This window comes from Cuculus canorus, chromosome 1 (assembly GCF_017976375.1).
Source record: "Cuculus canorus isolate bCucCan1 chromosome 1, bCucCan1.pri, whole genome shotgun sequence".
Lineage (NCBI taxonomy): Eukaryota > Metazoa > Chordata > Aves > Cuculiformes > Cuculidae > Cuculus > Cuculus canorus.
In genome coordinates this window covers 55,769,155-55,782,403 of record NC_071401.1, presented here as the reverse complement: position 1 = coordinate 55,782,403, position 13,249 = coordinate 55,769,155, and positions in this window count along the sequence as shown.

Genomic DNA, 13,249 nt, shown 5'->3' with positions numbered 1-13,249 from the left:
CTATTAAATAAAGTGAGGTAGTTTAGTTAACACACAAGAAACACAAAATGATCTTAATGTCTCTGTCCTAATCACTCTTCAGAAACCAGGAGTGAAAATTTTAGGCTACACTAGGCCTGGGCTGAGGATCAATATAGCAAAAAATGTTTACAGATTGATCAGCTTATCAGCTATAAGGGGAAGGATTTTACTGCCCCAACAGGTATTACTGTTGTGAGCTGCCCTGAAGTATCTGAGAAATTTTTGGTGACTTGGTAGATATGACAAAGCTGCTATAAAAAACTTCCTGAAGCCTCAGCTAACTGTCAGGTAAGGTGCCTGTGGCTACATCAAAGTACATCCTATATAGGAGTAACGGAGATAAGTCTTAAACTCTGAGGTAAATTTACTTTTCAGATCTGACAACTGTTTTTACTATATCTACAGTACTACAGTAAGAATTTTTACACTTATTTTCTGTGTACTTTAAGTATCTAACTGTAAGTATTCTATTTCAAAATGAAAATCTCATCACTAGATTATTATTTTCTTTCAAAATAGTAAAAGCAACATTGACCTTGCCTTACAGGCCACGAGCTAGAAGTATTGAGTACATTGGTGATTGTCTCAGGAGAACATATATACAAGGATGTTTAATGAGGAATACATTCTACATCATTTAAAACCCAAGTACTGTGTAGGTAGGGATTGCTGTGAAGGTGGGACTTTGGGTTCAAAGCCACTTCCTGTTCTTTTCTACATCAATTTTATTGTGAAAGAAGAGCACACAAAACATCTGAATAAGTTGTGATGACAGGATAGTAGAAGGGTAGCATAGTAACACTGTAATAAAGACTAAGTAATACATAATTTTACAGTGGAGCCATATTAAAATAACTTGGAAAGTTTTATGCATCCATTCCTAATTATTCAGTGCCTGATTTCTCAACCTTAATGCTTTTTTCATGTTGCACATACAAAAGCTATGTATGATAGTTATTACTGGGCAATTTTATTTTTTGTTAAAATGATGAAGAGTCAATTCAATTTCTATACTTTTGTTGAAATAAAAAGGGGTTATTTATTTGACTGCCACTGCAAGACTTCAGAAAAACATGGAAATGAACAAGATACAACTAGAATGACCAGACACAGAAACATTTTCAGAACAACATATTAATGAGTTGTTTAAGCATAAATGACACTTAAATAATAACAGAACATAAACCCCAAGTATCAGAAAAGAGTACAAAAATTTAAAGAATTAGAGTTACAAAAGGAAAATAATTTGCATGATCTTTCTTTAGACAAAATAATTTTTTTTTGCTGTACACAGTTGTTATACATGTTTTTACATTCTACTTATTTCTAAACGTATTCATATAATTTATTTAAAATTCACAGAATCACAGAATCACCAGGTTGGAAAGGAGACACTGGATCATCGAGTCCAACCATTTCTAACACTCCCTAAACCATGTCCCTAAGCACTTCATCCACCCTTTCCTTAAACACCTCCAGGGAAGGCGACTCGACCACCTCCCTGGGCAGCCTGTGCCAGTGACCAATGTCATTCTTTCTGTGAAGAATTTTTTTCTGATATCAGATCCATAAAATGAAAAACATATATACAGTTATTAGATTAGCTATAGATATTTGTAGCAGAGATGTAGAGCTGATGTGAGATGTGATGAATCACAGAGCTTCTGCATAAAACTTATAATTCCAGATTTTATTTTATTTTTTTTCACACAATCACAGAATCACTAGGTTGGAAAGGACATACTGGATCATCGAGTCCAACCACTCCTAACAATCCCCATGCCCCTCAGCACCCCGCCCACCCGTCCCTTAAACACCTGCAGGGAAGGTGACTCAACCACCTCCCTGGGCAGCCTCTGCCAGTGACCATTTACCCTTTCCGCAAAAAATTTTTTCCTGATGTCCAGCCTGAACCTCCCCTGGCGGAGCTTGAGGCCACTCCCTCTTGTCCTGTCCTCTGTCACTTGGGAGACGAGGCCAGCTCCCTCCTCTCCACAACCTCCCTTCAGGGAGTTGTAGAGGCTCAAACTGCCACGTTCCTCTTCATTGTGCTCCGGGGTCACTGTGCTCCCAAAGGACCGTTTAACTCTCCCGCAGTGGCCGCCGGGACCGCCCCCTCCCGTCAGGCACCGCGCGGGATCGTCCGCTGCCGCGTGTTAGGAGCCGAGCGCCGCCGGCCCCGCCCCCGACTGTGCCTTCCTGGGCTTTTCCCTTCTCAGGGAAGTGCTCCACTGCCACAGATGGTCACCGCACCGCAGTACTCACCGTCCTGCCGCTGGATGCTGCTGAAAAAGCCTTTTCTTACATTCAGCAAATATATACTATTTTAAAAAGCAGTTAATTTTTTCTTAGCCACTGTCTCACGTCTGCAGGACGAGCAGGAATGCAATCCTCTGAACCCAAGATCAGCAGTTGATGAAAAACAGTTCTGCAGGGGCTGAAGCTTCCCCCATAAAAAAATTCCCTTCTTTAAACAGAAGCATTGTGGTGTATAAGAACATGTTGTGTGAAGTGTAAAGAAAAAGACTATTAAATATTGAGGGAATGACTGGGGAATATGAATTATAAGCTAAGGACAGGAAAAGGAGAAGGAATGCGTCATGATGTTACACACAAGTATGTAAAGCCATCTTTTAAAAAGGATGATCCTGAAGGCTGAGAGAATTCGTTACATTAGACAAATAGTTTACTCACAATGAATTACAGTGAGCATTGAGGGTGAGTCAGCCTATTTATCTGCCCAGTAGCATTAATGTTTGTAGAAGAGTACACGCAGAACTACAGTGTGTAATGACTAACGAGCTTGAGGTTGCTATAACCTTACTCGTTTGAGGAATTCTGTCTTTACTGTACTTTAGTTTTGATTTCTGCTACAATACAAAAAAAAAATTCACCGTTCTTATGAAAAAATATCAGATTTCTGTACTCTAATTTAAAAAGTGAGTTGGGGGAAAAAAAAGCTAGACAAAAAAAACTCTGTATACATGAATAAAACAGTCCCGATTGACATAACAGAAAAAATATGAAGAAAAATGTCTGAAATTTTTTTTGGTATTTTTTTACCAAAACTAAAAGAAAACTAAAAGGTTAAATCTATGCTTGCTCCTCTCGATGAACAATTTTCCTGCTTATTTTAATTTGTTGCCTATGGCCATCATTCCTATTTGTTTCTGGGAAATTCCTTCTGCATGTGTTTAGTTTTAAGTGTTGTATCGTATTCTTGCAGAAAAAAAAAATCATATAGCGAAAGGATGAATTAAGATTTATGCCTCATTTTATTACTGGGTGTTCTAGTTGATAAAATCAGTAGCTAAGTGTTTATCTGCTTTAATGGCAGCCCATGTGTAGTTTTAAAAATGGTCTTTTAGTATAATTTTAGGCCCTTATTTTTGAAAATGTAATTATATTTGATCAAATCTTCAAATATTCCTATGAACTCTAGAAATGTTACACTAGTTTTGACTTATATAAGAGATCTATATGAGAAATGACTGCCTCAAGATTCCACAGTCTGACAATATAAAACCCGTGGGGAAAAATAAGTGGGGTTTTTTATATTTCTAGATATTGGCCCAGCATTGTTATTTATTTATATATATTACATCAAGACTGCTGAACTGTGATAGAAGAAGGATACAGCATGTAATATAAAAATAGAGATTGTATTTTAAGCAATGTATAAATAATTCAGTCCAATTCAAGATAAAAAAAAAAGCTCAGAAAAAGATTTTTTTTATAATACAATAGGAGATAGGTCAGAAATTTCAAAATAGAATAAAACAAAGATTTGCATTAAACTCATAAAATTAATGTGTTAATATTATTAAGAAGCATAACTATATGGCTACTATAAAATAAATAGATCAGAAAAAAATAAAACAATTGACTAATTTATGATAGATTTTATGTTTGATAAACTGATTGCCCTGTGTATTTCTCAAAATACCTGTGACCAAGGAAGAAATTCAATTTCATGTACATAAACAGACTTTTTTACCTTCTGTGGAAATAAGGTTTTGAATGAGTACTTCTGAAAGATGCAAAAAGACCAAAATTGTTTGGTACCCTACAAGCCTTTGTGTCTCTAAATACTGTGATTTTTTGGCAAAAATGTACTTCACACATGGTGCTGCTGTAATGTATGTTGAAAAGTGCTGTCATTCCAGGAGATATAGAAAAATCTTGACTGCAAATCTCACATTAATTTAAGCATAAACATACTCAATTCAGCTACACTACCTGAGAGACTCAGCACAGTATACACATTAAATCTCACTAACATCACTGAATTTCAAATAAACAATTGAGCAGAAGTTCCCTTCAGGTACAGAAAATTTCCTTAACACATATTGGAGTGAAGGTTAGTATGTATTCTTTGAATAATAGCTTACTGTTTAAAATATCTACTTGAGAATAATTTCTGATTTCTATATCTCTCTCCCTTTGGTGGCTCAGCCCAATACTCATTTCTGAGAAAACTGCCCTGAAAACCATTTCTGGGGATTCCTCTAAGGGGGACACCCTGAAACACTGCTCTCCGCTTTTCAAATAAATGCTCCAAGCAGTAATCTATATAAAAGCATAGAACATTTCCAAGGGGAGGGAGAAGTTGCCAACAAGCAGATGGATGAGCAACAAAAGAACCTCTTTAGGCAAGAAATCTCACTTTTCTGAATCTTATTCTGACTGCCAGAATTTAAATTAATTATTGCGTAAAAATCTCTAAGCTTGAATTTTTCCATGTCTTCCATTATTCCTTTAGCCTTATTTGCCTATCAACTCATCTATCATAACTGTGATTTGCATTCTTTCTGATATTAGAGAACATTCCAGCATCTTTCTAAAGCTGTCAGGTTCACATGTTTGTTTGTGGTGTTTCTTTAAATACATAGTCTTCCAACTTTTACAAACCAGTAACTTTTTTCCATAGAAGTGAATGAGTCTAATGCTATACTTAAAATGTTTCACATACTGAAGGATTTTTAGTAGCTCTGATATCAGCCACATCAGTTCATAGCCCAAAAGAAATCTATACATAATATATAATAATATAAAAATAATTACTGTAGTTTGACAGGGACAAATTAAAACAAGTAGTGTCAAAAGCAGTAAAAACTGGTGGACTTACAGTTAATACTCTGGTTAATTATTTAAAAATATGTATTTTGTGGATTTTTTGGGTAAACATTTATTAGGTTTCTTTGGAGCAATCTTTTCTGAATTGAATATACGTACTGATGTGGATGAGGTAGAAAGACGACACTTCAGAATAATTATCTAAATAATTGCATATTTTAAAATAAAAGTGTTATTTTCAAGAACTAGAAATAACTTTAATCTATCATGAATACCAATTTTTATATCCTCCAGTGCAAAATTATATAAGTTAAAAATTATTATAATGATAGATTTAAAACCAAACCAAAGTTAAAATAATTCTGTATAAAGTTTATTAAATTAATAATGAATCTGGTTTAAACATTATATAAAATATAATTTATTTTTATGTAGAATTTTGTATGAATTTGGGGTTTGTGCTTTTGCTTGTATATGATAATTGCATTTTTCTTTTTCCACAAACCTAGCTGAACTAAGAGAAGTGCTCCAGCATCAGCTTTCATTAGCGTAATTAAGATACTCTGCTGTGAATAAATCTGGAATAAAATAAATGTGCAGGTACTTTAGCTTAATGCTTAAATCAGAAGAAATAGTTTTATTTAAACTCTTCCATGGTTAAGAAAAATTAATTTACAGTAGATTTAAATAAATGAGGTTATATAGAGATGTTTAGAAACTTAAGGTAGTACACTGATATTACTAGAGTGCCAATTTTCACAGTTTGGTTTCATGGTTAAGGAGTTTACTCATCTAGCGCTGTTGGAGGGAGATGACATTCAAAAAAGTGCCTGCTAAGCAGCATGAAAATCTCTAATGCTACTGGAGGGAGATGACATTCAAAAAAAGTGCCTGTTAAGCACTGTGAAAATCATTCTTTTGTTGATGGTCTAGACCTACTTTATTTTCAACTGAAAACTACTTTTTTGTGCTATTCACATAATGCAAAAAAAAAGAACAGGAAATTATGTTTTTGTTTCATCCAGTTATTTGAAATATTTCCACTTTGTTTTTTTCACTTAACATAAGAAATTTGAACCCTATGAAATTGATGTAACTGACTTGTAAAGATGAAAACTGGGGCAATTATATTTTGGAATTTGATTTGACAATGGAATTAGAAATAAAATCAAGACACATTTAAAACTAATATTACATTTTTCTATTTTAAAATCTATTTGTTTTTTTTTGGAAAGTGTAGTTATTCTGGATTTAGTGATTTGCTTAGTCTTCAAAAGCAAAACAAGTTCTTACTTTCCTCTTTTTGACACTAACTGGAAAACTATTACAGCTGAAGAGCACTTGAGGAAATCTTTTTATTGCGATCAGATCTAAGACCCATTTTGTTTGCTATAATATTTTTGTGCAAAGTGGATTAGTGGCATTTACATTAAGTGTTGTGTTTCTGTTATCGAAACGGCTCACACAATAATTATCTTTCCCCTCATTTGAAATACTGGCTTCATTCAGAAGTTATTTCTAACCCGAGGGGAAAAAAAAAGAAGATTGTGTCTTGAATCCTTTTGCTCTCAAATTGGGAGGAAGGAAGGAAGGAAGGAAGGAAGGAAGGAAGGAAGGAAGGAAGGAAGGAAGGAAGGAAGGAAGGAAGGAAAAGAAAGAGAAAGAGAGAAAGAAAAGGAAGGAAGGAAAGGAAGGAAAGGAAGGAAGGAAGGAAGGAAGGAAGGAAGGAAGGAAGGAAGGAAGGAAGGAAGGAAGGAAGGAAGGAAGGAAGGAAGGAAAAGAAAGAGAAAGAGAAAGAGAAAGAGAGAAAGAAAAGGAAGGAAGGAAAGGAAGGAAAAGAAAGAGAAAGAGAAAGAGAAAGAGAGAAAGAAAAGGAAGGAAGGAAAGGAAGGAAGGAAGGAAGGAAGGAAGGAAGGAAGGAAGGAAGGAAGGAAGGAAGGAAGGAAAAGAAAGAGAAAGAGAAAGAGAGAAAGAAAAGGAAGGAAGGAAAGGAAGGAAGGAAGGAAGGAAGGAAGGAAGGAAGGAAGGAAGGAAGGAAGGAAGGAAGGAAGAAAAAGAAAGAAAGAAAGAGAAAGGAAGGAAGGAGAGAGAATGAAATGAAAGCTAGATGTCCAACTACTTCATCTAGAAATTGCTCACAAATTTCAAAAACTGGACAATAGAGGAATCTATTCTGTAATGAGAGTTTCAAAATTGCTAGATCATTATGCTTCATTTAATTAGGTAAGAGACAGAAATACTGCCATGCCAACTTTATCATCTCATTCATTCATAGTACTAGACTCCCAGAAAATGCTATTATAATCATATCATAAAAAATAAGCATACTTGCAAAGGCATCAATGAAGAAGACACTGATTCATCTCAAGATCTCTGTATCTGAATGCTATTTTCTACAGTTTAGACATAAGCAAGCTGCAGAAGTTCACTCTGATAGTCAATAGTCCTCTAATCAGCACAGTCAGTGGAATATGGAGTTATTCTCTTGACTAAATGTCAATTTTAGTCTAAAATGGAACATTTTTGAAGACTTCCACATCCCAGTGTTTGAGTTAATTGCCAAAACCAGATTATAAGAAACTCCTCAACTCAAAGAATGAAAAGTAAATAAAAGGCAAGATGTGATGAATAAATAAATGATAATATATCTGTGCTCTTCAGAAAATCAGAGAACAAGACTGGATCGTAGAATCACAGAATGGTTTGAGTTGGAAGGGACTCTTAAAGGCTGTTTAGTTCAACCTCCCCTGCCATGGGCACAGACATCTTCAGTTAGGTCAGGTTGATCACAGCCCTGTCAAACATGACCTTGAATGTTCCCAGGGATGGAGTAAATACCAGCTCTCTAGGCAGCCTGTTCCAATGCTTCACCACCCTTGTTTTGAAAAAATTCTTCTTTATATTGAGTCTGAATCAATCCTCTTGGTTTAAAGCCATTACTTCTTGTCTTATCATTACAAGCCCTGCTAAAAACTTTGTCCTAATCTTTCTTGTAGGCCATGTTTACCTATTGAAAGGTGTCCCTAGAGCCTTTTCTTCCCCAGGCTGAACAACTCAACTCTTTCAGTCTTTCCTAGTAGGAGAAATGTTGCACCCCTCTGATCATTTTTGGGGCCCTCTTCTGGACCTGCTCCAGCAGGTCTGCATCTTTCATGTACAGAGGGCTCCAGAGATGGACACAGTACTCCAGGTAGGGGTCTCACAAGGGTGGAGTAGATGGGCAGAACCACCTTCTTCAACATCCTGATTACACTTCTTTTGATGCAGCCCAGGATACAGTTGGCTTCCTGGGCTGCAAGGGCACACTGTTGGCTCATGACCAGCTTTTCATCTACCAGTACACCCAAGTCTTTCTTCATAGGGCTGCTTTCAATCTTTTCACCCCCCAGCCTGCATCAATACTGGGGGTTCCGCCAATCAAGCTGCAAGACCTTGCACTTGGCCTTGTTGATCCTCATGAGGTTCAAAAGGGCCCATTTCTCAAGCTTATACAGGTAGGTCCCTCTGGATGACATCTTGTCCCTCAGGCATGTCAACCCTACTGTTCAGCTTGGTGCCATCTGCAGACTTGCTGTGGATGCACTTGATCCCACTGTCCACATCATTGATGAAGATACGAAACAGTACTGATCCCAGTAAGGACCGCTAAAGGACAAGACTTGTCACCAATCTCCATCTGGATGTTGAGCCATCGACCACTGCCCTCTGGAATGGACCATCCAGCCAATTCGTTATCCACTGAATTGTCCACTCATCAAATCCATCTCTCCAACTTAGAGAGAAGGATGTAGTGGGAGATTGTATCAAAGGCCTTACAGAAGTCCAGATAGGTGACATCAGCAGCACTTCCCTTGTCCACTGATGTAGTCACTCTATCGTAGAGCACCACTGAGTTGGTCGGGCAGGACTTGCCCTTGGTGAAGCCATTGTGGCTGTCCCAAAGTCATTTGTTGACTTAGAAGAACTAGTCAAAGCCAGTAGAGCTTCCTCTACACAAATGGTATGACTTCAACATTTGTTTTAGAACATGTTTTTTTTGCCTTGTAAGTCTGCCTTGTACAAGTATCAGTAAATTGAGGTACCTGTATAAGAGAATGCCAGAGAGCATTAATAAAAATGCTATATATAAATGACATATCTCTGTTTAGAATGTTGTTTTAAAGTTGAAATAATTAATAGCAGAATGACTTGAAAGCTTCACTGCAATATTTTAAAGTCACATATGAAGTAATTCTAAGGATTTAGAAATATTAAAAAAAAGCCAATAAATAAATATAAATTTAATTTTATGACATGATAGCTCCTTTGTGGTTTTTGAATTATTTGTTGACATCGTCTCTTACTGCAAGTATCTTTTGTTCTCTCAGAAATTTGTTGGTTTTTCTCATGTTTATTAAGGACAGCCATGGCCACGGAGATGCAAAGTCAGTAGTAACTCTTATTTTTCTCTAAGATTTGCAAATCAATAACTTGTTCCTTGGCTTACACACAAATGAAAAGAGAGCTAAGAATTACTCAAAAGCGAACACAGTAGATTTTCTCAGTGATAAAGTTAGGAAGTGTGGCAAGACATTTTTTATGTACCACAAACTCTTTTAATAGCCTAAACATAAAAAATAGTCATAGAAAAATATAAATAAGTTTACAGAAAATAAATAAATTTAAAGTAACAATCAAGCAATAGAGATTCAAAGATGAGCTGCATCTGGATGCAACTTGTGAGAAACCTAAAATCAGCAGCAAAATATACGATGATAAAAAGAAACTAGAGGTATCTTAATAAACTGCCAATTATTAAAAAATATAGATGATAAAGGAAAAATCATCAATTCAGTTATTATGTTCTGGACTATGGAACATAATGCTTGTGTAGTGACTGAACAGTATGACAGTAGCTTAGACCTGGATAAGACAGGAAGAATTCAGGAAGCAGCTACATGAATCAGATTGTAAGATGCCTTGGTGAAATCCCATTATATAAAGACCTAATTAAAATAACTGTTGACTCTCCAGTGATGACTGTTCAGCTCTTGCTGATAAGTTTAGAAAGAGAAGCACTGGGCTTTTTCGGCGGCATCCAGCGGCGGGACGGTGAGTACTGCAGTACGGTGGCCATCCGAGGCGGTGGAGCACTTCTCTGCGATGGGAAAAGTCCAGGAAAGCACAGGCAGCAGCGGGGCCGGAACCGCTCGGCTGCTGACACGCGGGAGCGAACGATCCCCCGCGGTGCCTGACGGGAGGGGGCGGTCCCGGCGGCTGCTGCGGGAGAGTTAAACGGTCTCTTGAGAGCACGGCGAAGAGGTGCGGGGCACGTTAGTGTAACGGGGCAGTTTGAGCGGCGGTTCGGGCAGCGCAGAGAGGGGCTGGAGGCCGGCCAGAAGGGACCGTGGACCATGGTGGCTACCCGGCAGAAGATTAAAACGGCTCCGGGTGCTGCAGCAAGCAGGATAGGTGTTGCTACCCAGACAGAGCCTCAGTGGGTCCATGCAGCTCCCCAGACCCTGGGCTGTAGGCAGTGCCCCCCTCCCACACCAGCTCACGCCTCTGGCACTGGCTCCGCTTGTGGAATCTGTGCTCGTGTGGGGGAACCCCTCTGCATAGTGGCAGAGCTGAGGGAGGAGGTGAATAGACTTAAGGACCATCAGGGAATGTGAGAGGGAGAGAGATCATTGGAGCAGCGCCCTCTCACAAACTCAGCAGGCTGTTGGAGCTGATGCGGCTGAGCAACACCCACCTGCAAACTGCAAGATTGGGGGAACAAGAGATGGGGAATGGCAGCAAGTTCCTGCCTGGCGCAGGAAACCTGCTCCCCCCACCCGGACAACAAACCCCCAGATCCCCCTGAGGAACAACTATGAAGTACTGCAGGTGGAACCCATCCCCAAAGATGAAGAGGATGGCTCCCACAGCCTAGAAACATTCCCTAGGCTGCGCCATCCTCAGATGACCATAAAAACATCCTCAGTAAATAAGAGGAGAGTGATTGTCGTAGGGGATTCCCTTCTAAAGGGAACAGAGGGACCCATCTGCAGACCGGACCCACTCCACAAGGGAGGTCTGCTGCTTACCAGGGGCAACAGTGAAGGATGTAACTAGAAAACTTCCTTCCTTGGTCAAAGAGAGGTTATTACCCTCTGGTAGTATTTCAAATAGGCAATGATGACTTACAGGGCAGAAAGCTGAAAGCCATTAAGAGAGACTTCAGGACTCTAGGGAGAACGATGGAGGGCTCTGGGGCACAAGTGGTGTTTAGTTCCATTCCAGCACTAAGGAATGAGGAGCAGGAAGTCAAAGAGAAACAGTTGATTAATGCCTGGCTCCGAGCCTGATGTGAGGAGAGAGGCTTTGGGTTCTTTGATCATGCGGTGACCCACGAAACCCCAGGCTTTCTTACTAGGGATGGGACACGCTTGTCTTCTAGGGGGACTAAAGTCCTCACTAAAAATCTAGCTAGGCTCTTAAATAGAGATTTAAACTAGATGTGAAGGGAGAGAGGGACGAAACCAGGCTAGTCAGGAGTGAGCCTGGAAGTGGGACTCCAGTGACTGAGAGATGGTGTGCTGGAAAGGACCGCCAGTACACCACCACAGAGCAAGTTGGGGCGATTACACCTGGGGACAGTAAGGACAAAACTGGCACTGTGGTGTTAGTTATTCCAAGGACCAGTCAATTGGGAATGAACTCTATTCCCTTTATGAGGGCTGAAGGTTTGCCAGCCCAGCTGAAGTGCATTTACACCAATGCACGCAGCATAGGCAGTAAGAAGGAGGAGTTGGAAGCTGTTGTCGGGCAAGGTGACTATGATGTCATTGCCATCACGGAAACATGGTGGGATGACTTCTATAACTGGAGTGCAGCCATGGGGGAGTATAAACTCTTCAGGTGGGACAGGAAGGGTAGGAGAGGAGGTGGAGTAGCCTTCTATGTTAGAGAGTGCTTTGATACCCTTGAGCTCAATTACTGTGAGGAAGGGACTGAGTGCCTATGGGTTAAAATCAGAGAAGTCCACAAGTAGGCAAATATTGTGATGGGAGTCTGTTACAGACCACCCAGCCAAGAATCATAGAATCACAGAATCACTAGGTTGGAAGGGACCCACTGGATCATCGAGTCCAACCATTCCTAACAGCTGATGGGCTCTTCTATAAACAGCTGGGGAAAGACTCTAGATCAGTACATCTTGTGCTTCTGGGAGACTTCAATCTTCCGGATATCTGCTGGAAGTACAATACAGCAGAAAGGAAGCAGTCTACGAGGTTCCTGGAGTGCGTGGAAGACAACTTCCTCACACAACTGGTGAGTGAGCTGACAAGGGAGTATGCCCTTCTCAACCTGCTGTTTGTGAAGAGAGAAGGCCTTGTGGGGCATGTGACAGTTGGAGGATGCCTGGGACAAAGCGATCATGAGATGACAGGATTTTCAGTTCTAGGTGTGATGAAGAAGGGGATTAGCAAAACAATCACATTAAACTTCCAGAGGGCAGACTTGGGACTGTTCAGAAGGCTTGTTGGCAAAGTCCCATGGGAGACAGTTCTTAAGGGCAATGGAGCTCACAAGGGCTGGGCGCTCTTTAAAAATGAAATCCTACTAGTTCAGGAGCAAGCCATCCCCATGTTCCAGAAAAGGAGCCGGAGGGGCAAAAACCAGCTTTGCTGAGTAGGGAGATCTTGAGAGGCATCAAAAAGAAGAGGAATGTCTGTGAGCTTTGGAAGAAAGGACAGGCATCTTGCGTGGACTTCAGGGAGGAAGTGAGATCGTGCAGGGAAAAAATTGTGGGGGTAAGGCCCAACTAGAAATCAAACTGGCTAAGTCTGTGAAAGAAAATAAAAAATCTTTTTACAAATACATTAACAAGAAAAGGAGGACGAGGGAGAATATTCAGTCCCTATTGGATGCAGAAGGAGCAACAGTGACAGGGGATAAGGATAAGGCTGATGTACTTAATGCCTTCTTTGCCTCAGTCTGTAATAGTAAGAGAAGTTGTTCCCCCTGTGTACAAACCCAGGAGTTAGAGGAGCAGAATGAGGCTCCCATGATCCAAGAGGAGGTAGTTAGAGACTTGTTTGCCCAGCTAGACACCCAGAAGACTACGGGGCCGGATGGGATTCACCCAAGAGTATTGAAGGAGCTGGCGGATGTCCTTTCCAAACCC